At 45.1% G+C, this 18,459-nt stretch overlaps 14 non-coding genes across 14 annotated transcripts; all 14 read right to left on the bottom strand.

Moving 5' to 3' along the window:
• Window positions 1-474: 474 nt before the first annotated feature.
• LOC141218846 (U2 spliceosomal RNA) lies at window positions 475-665 on the bottom strand. Its single transcript, XR_012287533.1, has one exon. It is a non-coding gene; the product is annotated as a U2 spliceosomal RNA (small nuclear RNA).
• A 1,125-nt stretch (window positions 666-1,790) lies between these two features.
• On the bottom strand, window positions 1,791-1,981 carry LOC141218858 (U2 spliceosomal RNA). The gene has a single exon (XR_012287544.1). It is a non-coding gene; the product is annotated as a U2 spliceosomal RNA (small nuclear RNA).
• A 1,121-nt stretch (window positions 1,982-3,102) lies between these two features.
• On the bottom strand, window positions 3,103-3,293 carry LOC141218871 (U2 spliceosomal RNA). The gene has a single exon (XR_012287556.1). It is a non-coding gene; the product is annotated as a U2 spliceosomal RNA (small nuclear RNA).
• A 1,119-nt stretch (window positions 3,294-4,412) lies between these two features.
• On the bottom strand, window positions 4,413-4,603 carry LOC141218882 (U2 spliceosomal RNA). Its single transcript, XR_012287567.1, has one exon. It is a non-coding gene; the product is annotated as a U2 spliceosomal RNA (small nuclear RNA).
• Window positions 4,604-5,723: 1,120 nt separating this feature from the next.
• LOC141217730 (U2 spliceosomal RNA) lies at window positions 5,724-5,914 on the bottom strand. The gene has a single exon (XR_012286508.1). It is a non-coding gene; the product is annotated as a U2 spliceosomal RNA (small nuclear RNA).
• Window positions 5,915-7,034: 1,120 nt separating this feature from the next.
• LOC141218122 (U2 spliceosomal RNA) lies at window positions 7,035-7,225 on the bottom strand. The gene has a single exon (XR_012286883.1). It is a non-coding gene; the product is annotated as a U2 spliceosomal RNA (small nuclear RNA).
• Window positions 7,226-8,346: 1,121 nt separating this feature from the next.
• On the bottom strand, window positions 8,347-8,537 carry LOC141218239 (U2 spliceosomal RNA). The gene has a single exon (XR_012286992.1). It is a non-coding gene; the product is annotated as a U2 spliceosomal RNA (small nuclear RNA).
• A 1,123-nt stretch (window positions 8,538-9,660) lies between these two features.
• Window positions 9,661-9,851, bottom strand: LOC141217741 (U2 spliceosomal RNA). Its single transcript, XR_012286519.1, has one exon. It is a non-coding gene; the product is annotated as a U2 spliceosomal RNA (small nuclear RNA).
• A 1,115-nt stretch (window positions 9,852-10,966) lies between these two features.
• LOC141217753 (U2 spliceosomal RNA) lies at window positions 10,967-11,157 on the bottom strand. The gene has a single exon (XR_012286530.1). It is a non-coding gene; the product is annotated as a U2 spliceosomal RNA (small nuclear RNA).
• A 1,117-nt stretch (window positions 11,158-12,274) lies between these two features.
• On the bottom strand, window positions 12,275-12,465 carry LOC141217764 (U2 spliceosomal RNA). The gene has a single exon (XR_012286541.1). It is a non-coding gene; the product is annotated as a U2 spliceosomal RNA (small nuclear RNA).
• Window positions 12,466-13,586: 1,121 nt separating this feature from the next.
• Window positions 13,587-13,777, bottom strand: LOC141217776 (U2 spliceosomal RNA). Its single transcript, XR_012286552.1, has one exon. It is a non-coding gene; the product is annotated as a U2 spliceosomal RNA (small nuclear RNA).
• Window positions 13,778-14,895: 1,118 nt separating this feature from the next.
• LOC141217789 (U2 spliceosomal RNA) lies at window positions 14,896-15,086 on the bottom strand. The gene has a single exon (XR_012286564.1). It is a non-coding gene; the product is annotated as a U2 spliceosomal RNA (small nuclear RNA).
• Window positions 15,087-16,204: 1,118 nt separating this feature from the next.
• LOC141217801 (U2 spliceosomal RNA) lies at window positions 16,205-16,395 on the bottom strand. Its single transcript, XR_012286575.1, has one exon. It is a non-coding gene; the product is annotated as a U2 spliceosomal RNA (small nuclear RNA).
• Window positions 16,396-17,513: 1,118 nt separating this feature from the next.
• LOC141217812 (U2 spliceosomal RNA) lies at window positions 17,514-17,704 on the bottom strand. Its single transcript, XR_012286586.1, has one exon. It is a non-coding gene; the product is annotated as a U2 spliceosomal RNA (small nuclear RNA).
• Between the last annotated feature and the right edge of the window lie 755 nt (window positions 17,705-18,459).

Consider the following 18,459-nt stretch of genomic DNA (forward strand, 5'->3'; position numbering starts at 1 on the left):
CAAACCAAAAAAGAAATTTTAAGCGCAGCAGAGTAACCAGCTCACATACCTGTTAGCTCAGGTGAGTTTAAAAGGCTGCTGTTGATAACAAGGGCATTTGCTAAATAGATGGTGTGTGTGCAACAATATACTGAAAGGTCAATTATATTGTGCAGCTTATCTCACCACCTGTAGTTATTTAGGTGAAAGCTCCAAAATGCTTGCCTAATATGTCTGTTTATCCAAAAGGAAGTATAGAGGGAGAGCTAGATAGATAGCATTGCATTACATTACATTACATGGCAATGCAATGCACAGTTGCTGAAGTTGAACCAAAATGAGCTTGTCATCTGGCTTCTGCAACTTTTAACATGAAAAATCCAATGAGGAGAAGAAAAGCAAAGCCAAAGAGTCCATCCCAAAATCCGACAAACAAGCAAAATGAGCAAAAAGCATTGAATTCAATTCTTTCTGATTTTAGAAACTGCATTAAAGAAGGGGTGCACCGGTCCTGGAGATACTGCAATACCAGGTCAATGCGTGGAGTGGACAGAGCAAGCTCTTTTTCCATCTCCCTGTTCTAAAAATCCATTTAATATATGGTCCCCAGATAGGGGACGTATCAGATATTAAACTGATAAGAACAGATACTACACTTGATCTTAGCCAAAAGGCCGAGAAGCGATAACCAGAATTGGTTTCCGACTACGGTGCCACCCAAGGATTCTGAAAAGTCCATTTGTGGAGATGGCCACCTGGACTCCCGTTAAGAAGACATGCTGTCAACCTCTAGATCCCTCACATGCCTGCACTTTTCGGCTTGCTGCTGCTGCAATCCACGCGTTTTAGATCTGCATAACTCCACCTCTTTTAGCACAGTACCCTCAACCCCCGGCTGTTCCCACCCGCCTCAACACCGTTGGAAGGGAGGAGAACCAATTAAGGCGGGGGGGGGGGGGGGTGGAACGAGCAGCTGTCTACCCTTAGCAGGAGGGTTGCTGATTAATTACCTCTCCTGCTGCTGCTGCTGCTGGCTGTCCAGCAGCAGACTGAAGGTGGCTGCTGCTGTGCGCAGGTATATAAAGGCTCAGAGCCTATTATGACACGCGCAGCCAGCGTTCCATTGCCACATTCCGTCTACTGCAGGCGGGATACCTGGATGGCTGAATGTCACTGAGAAGCTCACAGAGACCGCCATAAGCAACAGTTTAAAAGAATGCCACAGACTAATCAACCAAACTTTTTGGGTTGGTTTCTCTTTTATAGTCTGCAGGCATTAAATGAAAGAAGTCAGTGTTCCAGCAGAGGGAGACAACGTTTCAGAAAAGGCATTGTAGCAAACCAAAAAAGAAATTTTAAGCGCAGCAGAGTAACCAGCTCACATACCTGTTAGCTCAGGTGAGTTTAAAAGGCTGCTGTTGATAACAAGGGCATTTGCTAAATAGATGGTGTGTGTGCAACAATATACTGAAAGGTCAATTATATTGTGCAGCTTATCTCACCACCTGTAGTTATTTAGGTGAAAGCTCCAAAATGCTTGCCTAATATGTCTGTTTATCCAAAAGGAAGTATAGAGGGAGAGCTAGATAGATAGCATTGCATTACATTACATTACATGGCAATGCAATGCACAGTTGCTGAAGTTGAACCAAAATGAGCTTGTCATCTGGCTTCTGCAACTTTTAACATGAAAAATCCAATGAGGAGAAGAAAAGCAAAGCCAAAGAGTCCATCCCAAAATCCGACAAACAAGCAAAATGAACAAAAAGCATTGAATTCAATTCTTTCTGATTTTAGAAACTGCATTAAAGAAGGGGTGCACCGGTCCTGGAGATACTGCAATACCAGGTCAATGCGTGGAGTGGACAGAGCAAGCTCTTTTTCCATCTCCCTGTTCTAAAAATCCATTTAATATATGGTCCCCAGATAGGGGACGTATCAGATATTAAACTGATAAGAACAGATACTACACTTGATCTTAGCCAAAAGGCCGAGAAGCGATAACCAGAATTGGTTTCCGACTACGGTGCCACCCAAGGATTCTGAAAAGTCCATTTGTGGAGATGGCCACCTGGACTCCCGTTAAGAAGACATGCTGTCAACCTCTAGATCCCTCACATGCCTGCACTTTTCGGCTTGCTGCTGCTGCAATCCACGCGTTTTAGATCTGCATAACTCCACCTCTTTTAGCACAGTACCCTCAACCCCCGGCTGTTCCCACCCGCCTCAACACCGTTGGAAGGGAGGAGAACCAATTAAGGCGGGGGGGGGGGTGGAACGAGCAGCTGTCTACCCTTAGCAGGAGGGTTGCTGATTAATTACCTCTCCTGCTGCTGCTGCTGCTGGCTGTCCAGCAGCAGACTGAAGGTGGCTGCTGCTGTGCGCAGGTATATAAAGGCTCAGAGCCTATTATGACACGCGCAGCCAGCGTTCCATTGCCACATTCCGTCTACTGCAGGCGGGATACCTGGATGGCTGAATGTCACTGAGAAGCTCACAGAGACCGCCATAAGCAACAGTTTAAAAGAATGCCACAGACTAATCAACCAAACTTTTTGGGTTGGTTTCTCTTTTATAGTCTGCAGGCATTAAATGAAAGAAGTCAGTGTTCCAGCAGAGGGAGACAACGTTTCAGAAAAGGCATTGTAGCAAACCAAAAAAGAAATTTTAAGCGCAGCAGAGTAACCAGCTCACATACCTGTTAGCTCAGGTGAGTTTAAAAGGCTGCTGTTGATAACAAGGGCATTTGCTAAATAGATGGTGTGTGTGCAACAATATACTGAAAGGTCAATTATATTGTGCAGCTTATCTCACCACCTGTTGTTATTTAGGTGAAAGCTCCAAAATGCTTGCCTAATATGTCTGTTTATCCAAAAGGAAGTATAGAGGGAGAGCTAGATAGATAGCATTGCATTACATTACATTACATGGCAATGCAATGCACAGTTGCTGAAGTTGAACCAAAATGAGCTTGTCATCTGGCTTCTGCAACTTTTAACATGAAAAATCCAATGAGGAGAAGAAAAGCAAAGCCAAAGAGTCCATCCCAAAATCCGACAAACAAGCAAAATGAACAAAAAGCATTGAATTCAATTCTTTCTGATTTTAGAAACTGCATTAAAGAAGGGGTGCACCGGTCCTGGAGATACTGCAATACCAGGTCAATGCGTGGAGTGGACAGAGCAAGCTCTTTTTCCATCTCCCTGTTCTAAAAATCCATTTAATATATGGTCCCCAGATAGGGGACGTATCAGATATTAAACTGATAAGAACAGATACTACACTTGATCTTAGCCAAAAGGCCGAGAAGCGATAACCAGAATTGCTTTCCGACTACGGTGCCACCCAAGGATTCTGAAAAGTCCATTTGTGGAGATGGCCACCTGGACTCCCGTTAAGACATGCTGTCAACCTCTAGATCCCTCACATGCCTGCACTTTTCGGCTTGCTGCTGCTGCAATCCACGCGTTTTAGATCTGCATAACTCCACCTCTTTTAGCACAGTACCCTCAACCCCCGGCTGTTCCCACCCGCCTCAACACCGTTGGAAGGGAGGAGAACCAATTAAGGCGGGGGGGGGGGGTGGAACGAGCAGCTGTCTACCCTTAGCAGGAGGGTTGCTGATTAATTACCTCTCCTGCTGCTGCTGCTGCTGGCTGTCCAGCAGCAGACTGAAGGTGGCTGCTGCTGTGCGCAGGTATATAAAGGCTCAGAGCCTATTATGACACGCGCAGCCAGCGTTCCATTGCCACATTCCGTCTACTGCAGGCGGGATACCTGGATGGCTGAATGTCACTGAGAAGCTCACAGAGACCGCCATAAGCAACAGTTTAAAAGAATGCCACAGACTAATCAACCAAACTTTTTGGGTTGGTTTCTCTTTTATAGTCTGCAGGCATTAAATGAAAGAAGTCAGTGTTCCAGCAGAGGGAGACAACGTTTCAGAAAAGGCATTGTAGCAAACCAAAAAAGAAATTTTAAGCGCAGCAGAGTAACCAGCTCACATACCTGTTAGCTCAGGTGAGTTTAAAAGGCTGCTGTTGATAACAAGGGCATTTGCTAAATAGATGGTGTGTGTGCAACAATATACTGAAAGGTCAATTATATTGTGCAGCTTATCTCACCACCTGTAGTTATTTAGGTGAAAGCTCCAAAATGCTTGCCTAATATGTCTGTTTATCCAAAAGGAAGTATAGAGGGAGAGCTAGATAGATAGCATTGCATTACATTACATTACATGGCAATGCAATGCACAGTTGCTGAAGTTGAACCAAAATGAGCTTGTCATCTGGCTTCTGCAACTTTTAACATGAAAAATCCAATGAGGAGAAGAAAAGCAAAGCCAAAGAGTCCATCCCAAAATCCGACAAACAAGCAAAATGAGCAAAAAGCATTGAATTCAATTCTTTCTGATTTTAGAAACTGCATTAAAGAAGGGGTGCACCGGTCCTGGAGATACTGCAATACCAGGTCAATGCGTGGAGTGGACAGAGCAAGCTCTTTTTCCATCTCCCTGTTCTAAAAATCCATTTAATATATGGTCCCCAGATAGGGGACGTATCAGATATTAAACTGATAAGAACAGATACTACACTTGATCTTAGCCAAAAGGCCGAGAAGCGATAACCAGAATTGGTTTCCGACTACGGTGCCACCCAAGGATTCTGAAAAGTCCATTTGTGGAGATGGCCACCTGGACTCCCGTTAAGAAGACATGCTGTCAACCTCTAGATCCCTCACATGCCTGCACTTTTCGGCTTGCTGCTGCTGCAATCCACGCGTTTTAGATCTGCATAACTCCACCTCTTTTAGCACAGTACCCTCAACCCCCGGCTGTTCCCACCCGCCTCAACACCGTTGGAAGGGAGGAGAACCAATTAAGGCGGGGGGGGGGTGGAACGAGCAGCTGTCTACCCTTAGCAGGAGGGTTGCTGATTAATTACCTCTCCTGCTGCTGCTGCTGCTGGCTGTCCAGCAGCAGACTGAAGGTGGCTGCTGCTGTGCGCAGGTATATAAAGGCTCAGAGCCTATTATGACACGCGCAGCCAGCGTTCCATTGCCACATTCCGTCTACTGCAGGCGGGATACCTGGATGGCTGAATGTCACTGAGAAGCTCACAGAGACCGCCATAAGCAACAGTTTAAAAGAATGCCACAGACTAATCAACCAAACTTTTTGGGTTGGTTTCTCTTTTATAGTCTGCAGGCATTAAATGAAAGAAGTCAGTGTTCCAGCAGAGGGAGACAACGTTTCAGAAAAGGCATTGTAGCAAACCAAAAAAGAAATTTTAAGCGCAGCAGAGTAACCAGCTCACATACCTGTTAGCTCAGGTGAGTTTAAAAGGCTGCTGTTGATAACAAGGGCATTTGCTAAATAGATGGTGTGTGTGCAACAATATACTGAAAGGTCAATTATATTGTGCAGCTTATCTCACCACCTGTAGTTATTTAGGTGAAAGCTCCAAAATGCTTGCCTAATATGTCTGTTTATCCAAAAGGAAGTATAGAGGGAGAGCTAGATAGATAGCATTGCATTACATTACATTACATGGCAATGCAATGCACAGTTGCTGAAGTTGAACCAAAATGAGCTTGTCATCTGGCTTCTGCAACTTTTAACATGAAAAATCCAATGAGGAGAAGAAAAGCAAAGCCAAAGAGTCCATTCCAAAATCCGACAAACAAGCAAAATGAACAAAAAGCATTGAATTCAATTCTTTCTGATTTTAGAAACTGCATTAAAGAAGGGGTGCACCGGTCCTGGAGATACTGCAATACCAGGTCAATGCGTGGAGTGGACAGAGCAAGCTCTTTTTCCATCTCCCTGTTCTAAAAATCCATTTAATATATGGTCCCCAGATAGGGGACGTATCAGATATTAAACTGATAAGAACAGATACTACACTTGATCTTAGCCAAAAGGCCGAGAAGCGATAACCAGAATTGGTTTCCGACTACGGTGCCACCCAAGGATTCTGAAAAGTCCATTTGTGGAGATGGCCACCTGGACTCCCGTTAAGAAGACATGCTGTCAACCTCTAGATCCCTCACATGCCTGCACTTTTCGGCTTGCTGCTGCTGCAATCCACGCATTTTAGATCTGCATAACTCCACCTCTTTTAGCACAGTACCCTCAACCCCCGGCTGTTCCCACCCGCCTCAACACCGTTAGAAGGGAGGAGAACCAATTAAGGCGGGGGGGGGGTGGAACGAGCAGCTGTCTACCCTTAGCAGGAGGGTTGCTGATTAATTACCTCTCCTGCTGCTGCTGCTGCTGGCTGTCCAGCAGCAGACTGAAGGTGGCTGCTGGTGTGCGCAGGTATATAAAGGCTCAGAGCCTATTATGACACGCGCAGCCAGTGTTCCATTGCCACATTCCGTCTACTGCAGGCGGGATACCTGGATGGCTGAATGTCACTGAGAAGCTCACAGAGACCGCCATAAGCAACAGTTTAAAAGAATGCCACAGACTAATCAACCAAACTTTTTGGGTTGGTTTCTCTTTTATAGTCTGCAGGCATTAAATGAAAGAAGTCAGTGTTCCAGCAGAGGGAGACAACGTTTCAGAAAAGGCATTGTAGCAAACCAAAAAAGAAATTTTACGCGCAGCAGAGTAACCAGCTCACATACCTGTTAGCTCAGGTGAGTTTAAAAGGCTGCTGTTGATAACAAGGGCATTTGCTAAATAGATGGTGTGTGTGCAACAATATACTGAAAGGTCAATTATATTGTGCAGCTTATCTCACCACCTGTAGTTATTTAGGTGAAAGCTCCAAAATGCTTGCCTAATATGTCTGTTTATCCAAAAGGAAGTATAGAGGGAGAGCTAGATAGATAGCATTGCATTACATTACATTACATGGCAATGCAATGCACAGTTGCTGAAGTTGAACCAAAATGAGCTTGTCATCTGGCTTCTGCAACTTTTAACATGAAAAATCCAATGAGGAGAAGAAAAGCAAAGCCAAAGAGTCCATCCCAAAATCCGACAAACAAGCAAAATGAACAAAAAGCATTGAATTCAATTCTTTCTGATTTTAGAAACTGCATTAAAGAAGGGGTGCACCAGTCCTGGAGATACTGCAATACCAGGTCAATGCGTGGAGTGGACAGAGCAAGCTCTTTTTCCATCTCCCTGTTCTAAAAATCCATTTAATATATGGTCCCCAGATAGGGGACGTATCAGATATTAAACTGATAAGAACAGATACTACACTTGATCTTAGCCAAAAGGCCGAGAAGCGATAACCAGAATTGGTTTCCGACTACGGTGCCACCCAAGGATTCTGAAAAGTCCATTTGTGGAGATGGTCACCTGGACTCCCGTTAAGAAGACATGCTGTCAACCTCTAGATCCCTCACATGCCTGCACTTTTCGGCTTGCTGCTGCTGCAATCCACGCGTTTTAGATCTGCATAACTCCACCTCTTTTAGCACAGTACCCTCAACCCCCGGCTGTTCCCACCCGCCTCAACACCGTTGGAAGGGAGGAGAACCAACTAAGGCGGGGGGGGGGGTGGAACGAGCAGCTGTCTACCCTTAGCAGGAGGGTTGCTGATTAATTACCTCTCCTGCTGCTGCTGCTGCTGGCTGTCCAGCAGCAGACTGAAGGTGGCTGCTGCTGTGCGCAGGTATATAAAGGCTCAGAGCCTATTATGACACGCGCAGCCAGCGTTCCATTGCCACATTCCGTCTACTGCAGGCGGGATACCTGGATGGCTGAATTTCACTGAGAAGCTCACAGAGACCGCCATAAGCAACAGTTTAAAAGAATGCCACAGACTAATCAACCAAACTTTTTGGGTTGGTTTCTCTTTTATAGTCTGCAGGCATTAAATGAAAGAAGTCAGTGTTCCAGCAGAGGGAGACAACGTTTCAGAAAAGGCATTGTAGCAAACCAAAAAAGAAATTTTAAGCGCAGCAGAGTAACCAGCTCACATACCTGTTAGCTCAGGTGAGTTTAAAAGGCTGCTGTTGATAACAAGGGCATTTGCTAAATAGATGGTGTGTGTGCAACAATATACTGAAAGGTCAATTATATTGTGCAGCTTATCTCACCACCTGTAGTTATTTAGGTGAAAGCTCCAAAATGCTTGCCTAATATGTCTGTTTATCCAAAAGGAAGTATAGAGGGAGAGCTAGATAGATAGCATTGCATTACTTTACATTACATGGCAATGCAATGCACAGTTGCTGAAGTTGAACCAAAATGAGCTTGTCATCTGGCTTCTGCAACTTTTAACATGAAAAATCCAATGAGGAGAAGAAAAGCAAAGCCAAAGAGTCCATCCCAAAATCCGACAAACAAGCAAAATGAACAAAAAGCATTGAATTCAATTCTTTCTGATTTTAGAAACTGCATTAAAGAAGGGGTGCACCGGTCCTGGAGATACTGCAATACCAGGTCAATGCGTGGAGTGGACAGAGCAAGCTCTTTTTCCATCTCCCTGTTCTAAAAATCCATTTAATATATGGTCCCCAGATAGGGGACGTATCAGATATTAAACTGATAAGAACAGATACTACACTTGATCTTAGCCAAAAGGCCGCGAAGCGATAACCAGAATTGGTTTCCGACTACGGTGCCACCCAAGGATTCTGAAAAGTCCATTTGTGGAGATGGCCACCTGGACTCCCGTTAAGAAGACATGCTGTCAACCTCTAGATCCCTCACATGCCTGCACTTTTCGGCTTGCTGCTGCTGCAATCCACGCGTTTTAGATCTGCATAACTCCACCTCTTTTAGCACAGTACCCTCAACCCCCGGCTGTTCCCACCCGCCTCAACACCGTTGGAAGGGAGGAGAACCAATTAAGGCGGGGGGGGGGGGGTGGAACGAGCAGCTGTCTACCCTGAGCAGGAGGGTTGCTGATTAATTACCTCTCCTGCTGCTGCTGCTGCTGGCTGTCCAGCAGCAGACTGAACGTGGCTGCTGCTGTGCGCAGGTATATAAAGGCTCAGAGCCTATTATGACACGCGCAGCCAGCGTTCCATTGCCACATTCCGTCTACTGCAGGCGGGATACCTGAATGGCTGAATGTCACTGAGAAGCTCACAGAGACCGCCATAAGCAACAGTTTAAAAGAATGCCACAGACTAATCAACCAAACTTTTTGGGTTGGTTTCTCTTTTATAGTCTGCAGGCATTAAATGAAAGAAGTCAGTGTTCCAGCAGAGGGAGACAACGTTTCAGAAAAGGCATTGTAGCAAACCAAAAAAGAAATTTTAAGCGCAGCAGAGTAACCAGCTCACATACCTGTTAGCTCAGGTGAGTTTAAAAGGCTGCTGTTGATAACAAGGGCATTTGCTAAATAGATGGTGTGTGTGCAACAATATACTGAAAGGTCAATTATATTGTGCAGCTTATCTCACCACCTGTAGTTATTTAGGTGAAAGCTCCAAAATGCTTGCCTAATATGTCTGTTTATCCAAAAGGAAGTATAGAGGGAGAGCTAGATAGATAACATTGCATTACATTACATTACATGGCAATGCAATGCACAGTTGCTGAAGTTGAACCAAAATGAGCTTGTCATCTGGCTTCTGCAACTTTTAACATGAAAAATCCAATGAGGAGAAGAAAAGCAAAGCCAAAGAGTCCATCCCAAAATCCGACAAACAAGCAAAATGAACAAAAAGCATTGAATTCAATTCTTTCTGATTTTAGAAACTGCATTAAAGAAGGGGTGCACCGGTCCTGGAGATACTGCAATACCAGGTCAATGCGTGGAGTGGACAGAGCAAGCTCTTTTTCCATCTCCCTGTTCTAAAAATCCATTTAATATATGGTCCCCAGATAGGGGACGTATCAGATATTAAACTGATAAGAACAGATACTACACTTGATCTTAGCCAAAAGGCCGAGAAGCGATAACCAGAATTGCTTTCCGACTACGGTGCCACCCAAGGATTCTGAAAAGTCCATTTGTGGAGATGGCCACCTGGACTCCCGTTAAGACATGCTGTCAACCTCTAGATCCCTCACATGCCTGCACTTTTCGGCTTGCTGCTGCTGCAATCCACGCGTTTTAGATCTGCATAACTCCACCTCTTTTAGCACAGTACCCTCAACCCCCGGCTGTTCCCACCCGCCTCAACACCGTTGGAAGGGAGGAGAACCAATTAAGGCGGGGGGGGGGGTGGAACGAGCAGCTGTCTACCCTTAGCAGGAGGGTTGCTGATTAATTACCTCTCCTGCTGCTGCTGCTGGCTGTCCAGCAGCAGACTGAAGGTGGCTGCTGCTGTGCGCAGGTATATAAAGGCTCAGAGCCTATTATGACACGCGCAGCCAGCGTTCCATTGCCACATTCCGTCTACTGCAGGCGGGATACCTGGATGGCTGAATGTCACTGAGAAGCTCACAGAGACCGCCATAAGCAACAGTTTAAAAGAATGCCACAGACTAATCAACCAAACTTTTTGGGTTGGTTTCTCTTTTATAGTCTGCAGGCATTAAATGAAAGAAGTCAGTGTTCCAGCAGAGGGAGACAACGTTTCAGAAAAGGCATTGTAGCAAACCAAAAAAGAAATTTTAAGCGCAGCAGAGTAACCAGCTCACATACCTGTTAGCTCAGGTGAGTTTAAAAGGCTGCTGTTGATAACAAGGGCATTTGCTAAATAGATGGTGTGTGTGCAACAATATACTGAAAGGTCAATTATATTGTGCAGCTTATCTCACCACCTGTAGTTATTTAGGTGAAAGCTCCAAAATGCTTGCCTAATATGTCTGTTTATCCAAAAGGAAGTATAGAGGGAGAGCTAGATAGATAGCATTGCATTACATTACATTACATGGCAATGCAATGCACAGTTGCTGAAGTTGAACCAAAATGAGCTTGTCATCTGGCTTCTGCAACTTTTAACATGAAAAATCCAATGAGGAGAAGAAAAGCAAAGCCAAAGAGTCCATCCCAAAATCCGACAAACAAGCAAAATGAACAAAAAGCATTGAATTCAATTCTTTCTGATTTTAGAAACTGCATTAAAGAAGGGGTGCACCGGTCCTGGAGATACTGCAATACCAGGTCAATGCGTGGAGTGGACAGAGCAAGCTCTTTTTCCATCTCCCTGTTCTAAAAATCCATTTAATATATGGTCCCCAGATAGGGGACGTATCAGATATTAAACTGATAAGAACAGATACTACACTTGATCTTAGCCAAAAGGCCGAGAAGCGATAACCAGAATTGGTTTCCGACTACGGTGCCACCCAAGGATTCTGAAAAGTCCATTTGTGGAGATGGCCACCTGGACTCCCGTTAAGAAGACATGCTGTCAACCTCTAGATCCCTCACATGCCTGCACTTTTCGGCTTGCTGCTGCTGCAATCCACGCGTTTTAGATCTGCATAACTCCACCTCTTTTAGCACAGTACCCTCAACCCCCGGCTGTTCCCACCCGCCTCAACACCGTTGGAAGGGAGGAGAACCAATTAAGGCGGGGGGGGGGTGGAACGAGCAGCTGTCTACCCTTAGCAGGAGGGTTGCTGATTAATTACCTCTCCTGCTGCTGCTGCTGGCTGTCCAGCAGCAGACTGAAGGTGGCTGCTGCTGTGCGCAGGTATATAAAGGCTCAGAGCCTATTATGACACGCGCAGCCAGCGTTCCATTGCCACATTCCGTCTACTGCAGGCGGGATACCTGGATGGCTGAATGTCACTGAGAAGCTCACAGAGACCGCCATAAGCAACAGTTTAAAAGAATGCCACAGACTAATCAACCAAACTTTTTGGGTTGGTTTCTCTTTTATAGTCTGCAGGCATTAAATGAAAGAAGTCAGTGTTCCAGCAGAGGGAGACAACGTTTCAGAAAAGGCATTGTAGCAAACCAAAAAAGAAATTTTAAGCGCAGCAGAGTAACCAGCTCACATACCTGTTAGCTCAGGTGAGTTTAAAAGGCTGCTGTTGATAACAAGGGCATTTGCTAAATAGATGGTGTGTGTGCAACAATATACTGAAAGGTCAATTATATTGTGCAGCTTATCTCACCACCTGTAGTTATTTAGGTGAAAGCTCCAAAATGCTTGCCTAATATGTCTGTTTATCCAAAAGGAAGTATAGAGGGAGAGCTAGATAGATAGCATTGCATTACATTACATTACATGGCAATGCAATGCACAGTTGCTGAAGTTGAACCAAAATGAGCTTGTCATCTGGCTTCTGCAACTTTTAACATGAAAAATCCAATGAGGAGAAGAAAAGCAAAGCCAAAGAGTCCATCCCAAAATCCGACAAACAAGCAAAATGAACAAAAAGCATTGAATTCAATTCTTTCTGATTTTAGAAACTGCATTAAAGAAGGGGTGCACCGGTCCTGGAGATACTGCAATACCAGGTCAATGCGTGGAGTGGACAGAGCAAGCTCTTTTTCCATCTCCCTGTTCTAAAAATCCATTTAATATATGGTCCCCAGATAGGGGACGTATCAGATATTAAACTGATAAGAACAGATACTACACTTGATCTTAGCCAAAAGGCCGAGAAGCGATAACCAGAATTGGTTTCCGACTACGGTGCCACCCAAGGATTCTGAAAAGTCCATTTGTGGAGATGGCCACCTGGACTCCCGTTAAGAAGACATGCTGTCAACCTCTAGATCCCTCACATGCCTGCACTTTTCGGCTTGCTGCTGCTGCAATCCACGCGTTTTAGATCTGCATAACTCCACCTCTTTTAGCACAGTACCCTCAACCCCCGGCTGTTCCCACCCGCCTCAACACCGTTGGAAGGGAGGAGAACCAATTAAGGCGGGGGGGGGGGTGGAACGAGCAGCTGTCTACCCTTAGCAGGAGGGTTGCTGATTAATTACCTCTCCTGCTGCTGCTGCTGCTGGCTGTCCAGCAGCAGACTGAAGGTGGCTGCTGGTGTGCGCAGGTATATAAAGGCTCAGAGCCTATTATGACACGCGCAGCCAGCGTTCCATTGCCACATTCCGTCTACTGCAGGCGGGATACCTGGATGGCTGAATGTCACTGAGAAGCTCACAGAGACCGCCATAAGCAACAGTTTAAAAGAATGCCACAGACTAATCAACCAAACTTTTTGGGTTGGTTTCTCTTTTATAGTCTGCAGGCATTAAATGAAAGAAGTCAGTGTTCCAGCAGAGGGAGACAACGTTTCAGAAAAGGCATTGTAGCAAACCAAAAAAGAAATTTTAAGCGCAGCAGAGTAACCAGCTCACATACCTGTTAGCTCAGGTGAGTTTAAAAGGCTGCTGTTGATAACAAGGGCATTTGCTAAATAGATGGTGTGTGTGCAACAATATACTGAAAGGTCAATTATATTGTGCAGCTTATCTCACCACCTGTAGTTATTTAGGTGAAAGCTCCAAAATGCTTGCCTAATATGTCTGTTTATCCAAAAGGAAGTATAGAGGGAGAGCTAGATAGATAGCATTGCATTACATTACATTACATGGCAATGCAATGCACAGTTGCTGAAGTTGAACCAAAATGAGCTTGTCATCTGGCTTCTGCAACTTTTAACATGAAAAATCCAATGAGGAGAAGAAAAGCAAAGCCAAAGAGTCCATCCCAAAATCCGACAAACAAGCAAAATGAACAAAAAGCATTGAATTCAATTCTTTCTGATTTTAGAAACTGCATTAAAGAAGGGGTGCACCGGTCCTGGAGATACTGCAATACCAGGTCAATGCGTGGAGTGGACAGAGCAAGCTCTTTTTCCATCTCCCTGTTCTAAAAATCCATTTAATATATGGTCCCCAGATAGGGGACGTATCAGATATTAAACTGATAAGAACAGATACTACACTTGATCTTAGCCAAAAGGCCGAGAAGCGATAACCAGAATTGGTTTCCGACTACGGTGCCACCCAAGGATTCTGAAAAGTCCATTTGTGGAGATGGCCACCTGGACTCCCGTTAAGAAGACATGCTGTCAACCTCTAGATCCCTCACATGCCTGCACTTTTCGGCTTGCTGCTGCTGCAATCCACGCGTTTTAGATCTGCATAACTCCACCTCTTTTAGCACAGTACCCTCAACCCCCGGCTGTTCCCACCCGCCTCAACACCGTTGGAAGGGAGGAGAACCAATTAAGGCGGGGGGGGGAGTGGAACAAGCAGCTGTCTACCCTTAGCAGGAGGGTTGCTGATTAATTACCTCTCCTGCTGCTGCTGCTGGCTGTCCAGCAGCAGACTGAAGGTGGCTGCTGCTGTGCGCAGGTATATAAAGGCTCAGAGCCTATTATGACACGCGCAGCCAGCGTTCCATTGCCACATTCCGTCTACTGCAGGCGGGATACCTGGATGGCTGAATGTCACTGAGAAGCTCACAGAGACCGCCATAAGCAACAGTTTAAAAGAATGCCACAGACTAATCAACCAAACTTTTTGGGTTGGTTTCTCTTTTATAGTCTGCAGGCATTAAATGAAAGAAGTCAGTGTTCCAGCAGAGGGAGACAACGTTTCAGAAAAGGCATTGTAGCAAACCAAAAAAGAAATTTTAAGCGCAGCAGAGTAACCAGCTCACATACCTGTTAGCTCAGGTGAGTTTAAAAGGCTGCTGTTGATAACAAGGGCATTTGCTAAATAGATGGTGTGTGTGCAACAATATACTGAAAGGTCAATTATATTGTGCAGCTTATCTCACCACCTGTAGTTATTTATGTGAAAGCTCCAAAATGCTTGCCTAATATGTCTGTTTACCCAAAAGGAAGTATAGAGGGAGAGCTAGATAGATAGCATTGCATTACATTACATTACATGGCAATGCAATGCACAGTTGCTGAAGTTGAACCAAAATGAGCTTTTCATCTGGCTTCTGCAACTTTTAACATGAAAAATCCAATGAGGAGAAGAAAAGCAAAGCCAAAGAGTCCATCCCAAAATCCGACAAACAAGCAAAATGAACAAAAAGCATTGAATTCAATTCTTTCTGATTTTAGAAACTGCATTAAAGAAGGGGTGCACCGGTCCTGGAGATACTGCAATACCAGGTCAATGCGTGGAGTGGACAGAGCAAGCTCTTTTTCCATCTCCCTGTTCTAAAAATCCATTTAATATATGGTCCCCAGATAGGGGACGTATCAGATATTAAACTGATAAGAACAGATACTACACTTGATCTTAGCCAAAAGGCCGAGAAGCGATAACCAGAATTGGTTTCCGACTACGGTGCCACCCAAGGATTCTGAAAAGTCCATTTGTGGAGATGGCCACCTGGACTCCCGTTAAGAAGACATGCTGTCAACCTCTAGATCCCTCACATGCCTGCACTTTTCGGCTTGCTGCTGCTGCAATCCACGCGTTTTAGATCTGCATAACTCCACCTCTTTTAGCACAGTACCCTCAACCCCCGGCTGTTCCCACCCGCCTCAACACCGTTGGAAGGGAGGAGAACCAATTAAGGCGGGGGGGGGGGTGGAACGAGCAGCTGTCTACCCTTAGCAGGAGGGTTGCTGATTAATTACCTCTCCTGCTGCTGCTGCTGGCTGTCCAGCAGCAGACTGAAGGTGGCTGCTGCTGTGCGCAGGTATATAAAGGCTCAGAGCCTATTATGACACGCGCAGCCAGCGTTCCATTGCCACATTCCGTCTACTGCAGGCGGGATACCTGGATGGCTGAATGTCACTGAGAAGCTCACAGAGACCGCCATAAGCAACAGTTTAAAAGAATGCCACAGACTAATCAACCAAACTTTTTGGGTTGGTTTCTCTTTTATAGTCTGCAGGCATTAAATGAAAGAATTCAGTGTTCCAGCAGAGGGAGACAACGTTTCAGAAAAGGCATTGTAGCAAACCAAAAAAGAAATTTTAAGCGCAGCAGAGTAACCAGCTCACATACCTGTTAGCTCAGGTGAGTTTAAAAGGCTGCTGTTGATAACAAGGGCATTTGCTAAATAGATGGTGTGTGTGCAACAATATATTGAAAGGTCAATTATATTGTGCAGCTTATCTCACCACCTGTAGTTATTTAGGTGAAAGCTCCAAAATGCTTGCCTAATATGTCTGTTTATCCAAAAGGAAGTATAGAGGGAGAGCTAGATAGATAGCATTGCATTACATTACATTACATGGCAATGCAATGCACAGTTGCTGAAGTTGAACCAAAATGAGCTTGTCATATGGCTTCTGCAACTTTTAACATGAAAAATCCAATGAGGAGAAGAAAAGCAAAGCCAAAGAGTCCATCCCAAAATCCGACAAACAAGCAAAATGAACAAAAAGCATTGAATTCAATTCTTTCTGATTTTAGAAACTGCATTAAAGAAGGGGTGCACCGGTCCTGGAGATACTGCAATACCAGGTCAATGCGTGGAGTGGACAGAGCAAGCTCTTTTTCCATCTCCCTGTTCTAAAAATCCATTTAATATATGGTCCCCAGATAGGGGACGTATCAGATATTAAACTGATAAGAACAGATACTACACTTGATCTTAGCCAAAAGGCCGAGAAGCGATAACCAGAATTGGTTTCCGACTACGGTGCCACCCAAGGATTCTGAAAAGTCCATTTGTGGAGATGGCCACCTGGACTCCCGTTAAGAAGACATGCTGTCAACCTCTAGATCCCTCACATGCCTGCACTTTTCGGCTTGCTGCTGCTGCAATCCACGCGTTTTAGATCTGCATAACTCCACCTCTTTTAGCACAGTACCCTCAACCCCCGGCTGTTCCCACCCGCCTCAACACCGTTGGAAGGGAGGAGAACCAATTAAGGCGGGGGGGGGGGTGGAACGAGCAGCTGTCTACCCTTAGCAGGAGGGTTGCTGATTAATTACCTCTCCTGCTGCTGCTGCTGGCTGTCCAGCAGCAGACTGAAGGTGGCTGCTGCTGTGCGCAGGTATATAAAGGCTCAGAGCCTATTATGACACGCGCAGCCAGCGTTCCATTGCCACATTCCGTCTACTGCAGGCGGGATACCTGGATGGCTGAATGTCACTGAGAAGCTCACAGAGACCGCCATAAGCAACAGTTTAAAAGAATGCCACAGACTAATCAACCAAACTTTTTGGGTTGGTTTCTCTTTTATAGTCTGCAGGCATTAAATGAAAGAAGTCAGTGTTCCAGCAGAGGGAGACAACGTTTCAGAAAAGGCATTGTAGCAAACCAAAAAAGAAATTTTAAGCGCAGCAGAGTAACCAGCTCACATACCTGTTAGCTCAGGTGAGTTTAAAAGGCTGCTGTTGATAACAAGGGCATTTGCTAAATAGATGGTGTGTGTGCAACAATATACTGAAAGGTCAATTATATTGTGCAGCTTATCTCACCACCTGTAGTTATTTAGGTGAAAGCTCCAAAATGCTTGCCTAATATGTCTGTTTATCCAAAAGGAAGTATAGAGGGAGAGCTAGATAGATAGCATTGCATTACATTACATTACATGGCAATGCAATGCACAGTTGCTGAAGTTGAACCAAAATGAGCTTGTCATCTGGCTTCTGCAACTTTTAACATGAAAAATCCAATGAGGAGAAGAAAAGCAAAGCCAAAGAGTCCATCCCAAAATCCGACAAACAAGCAAAATGAACAAAAAGCATTGAATTCAATTCTTTCTGATTTTAGAAACTGCATTAAAGAAGGGGTGCACCGGTCCTGGAGATACTGCAATACCAGGTCAATGCGTGGAGTGGACAGAGCAAGCTCTTTTTCCATCTCCCTGTTCTAAAAATCCATTTAATATATGGTCCCCAGATAGGGGACGTATCAGATATTAAACTGATAAGAACAGATACTACACTTGATCTTAGCCAAAAGGCCGAGAAGCGATAACCAGAATTGGTTTCCGACTACGGTGCCACCCAAGGATTCTGAAAAGTCCATTTGTGGAGATGGCCACCTGGACTCCCGTTAAGAAGACATGCTGTCAACCTCTAGATCCCTCACATGCCTGCACTTTTCGGCTTGCTGCTGCTGCAATCCACGCGTTTTAGATCTGCATAACTCCACCTCTTTTAGCACAGTACCCTCAACCCCCGGCTGTTCCCACCCGCCTCAACACCGTTGGAAGGGAGGAGAACCAATTAAGGCGGGGGGGGGGTGGAACGAGCTACCCTTAGCAGGAGGGTTGCTGATTAATTACCTCTCCTGCTGCTGCTGCTGCTGGCTGTCCAGCAGCAGACTGAAGGTGGCTGCTGCTGTGCGCAGGTATATAAAGGCTCAGAGCCTATTATGACACGCGCAGCCAGCGTTCCATTGCCACATTCCGTCTACTGCAGGCGGGATACCTGGATGGCTGAATGTCACTGAGAAGCTCACAGAGACCGCCATAAGCAACAGTTTAAAAGAATGCCACAGACTAATCAACCAAACTTTTTGGGTTGGTTTCTCTTTTATAGTCTGCAGGCATTAAATGAAAGAAGTCAGTGTTCCAGCAGAGGGAGACAACGTTTCAGAAAAGGCATTGTAGCAAACCAAAAAAGAAATTTTAAGCGCAGCAGAGTAACCAGCTCACATACCTGTTAGCTCAGGTGAGTTTAAAAGGCTGCTGTTGATAACAAGGGCATTTGCTAAATAGATGGTGTG

The sequence above is a fragment of the Phyllobates terribilis genome, unplaced genomic scaffold, assembly GCF_046119375.1.
Source record: "Phyllobates terribilis strain yellow unplaced genomic scaffold, ASM4611937v1 Scaffold_249__1_contigs__length_2872098, whole genome shotgun sequence".
Classification (NCBI taxonomy): domain Eukaryota; kingdom Metazoa; phylum Chordata; class Amphibia; order Anura; family Dendrobatidae; genus Phyllobates; species Phyllobates terribilis.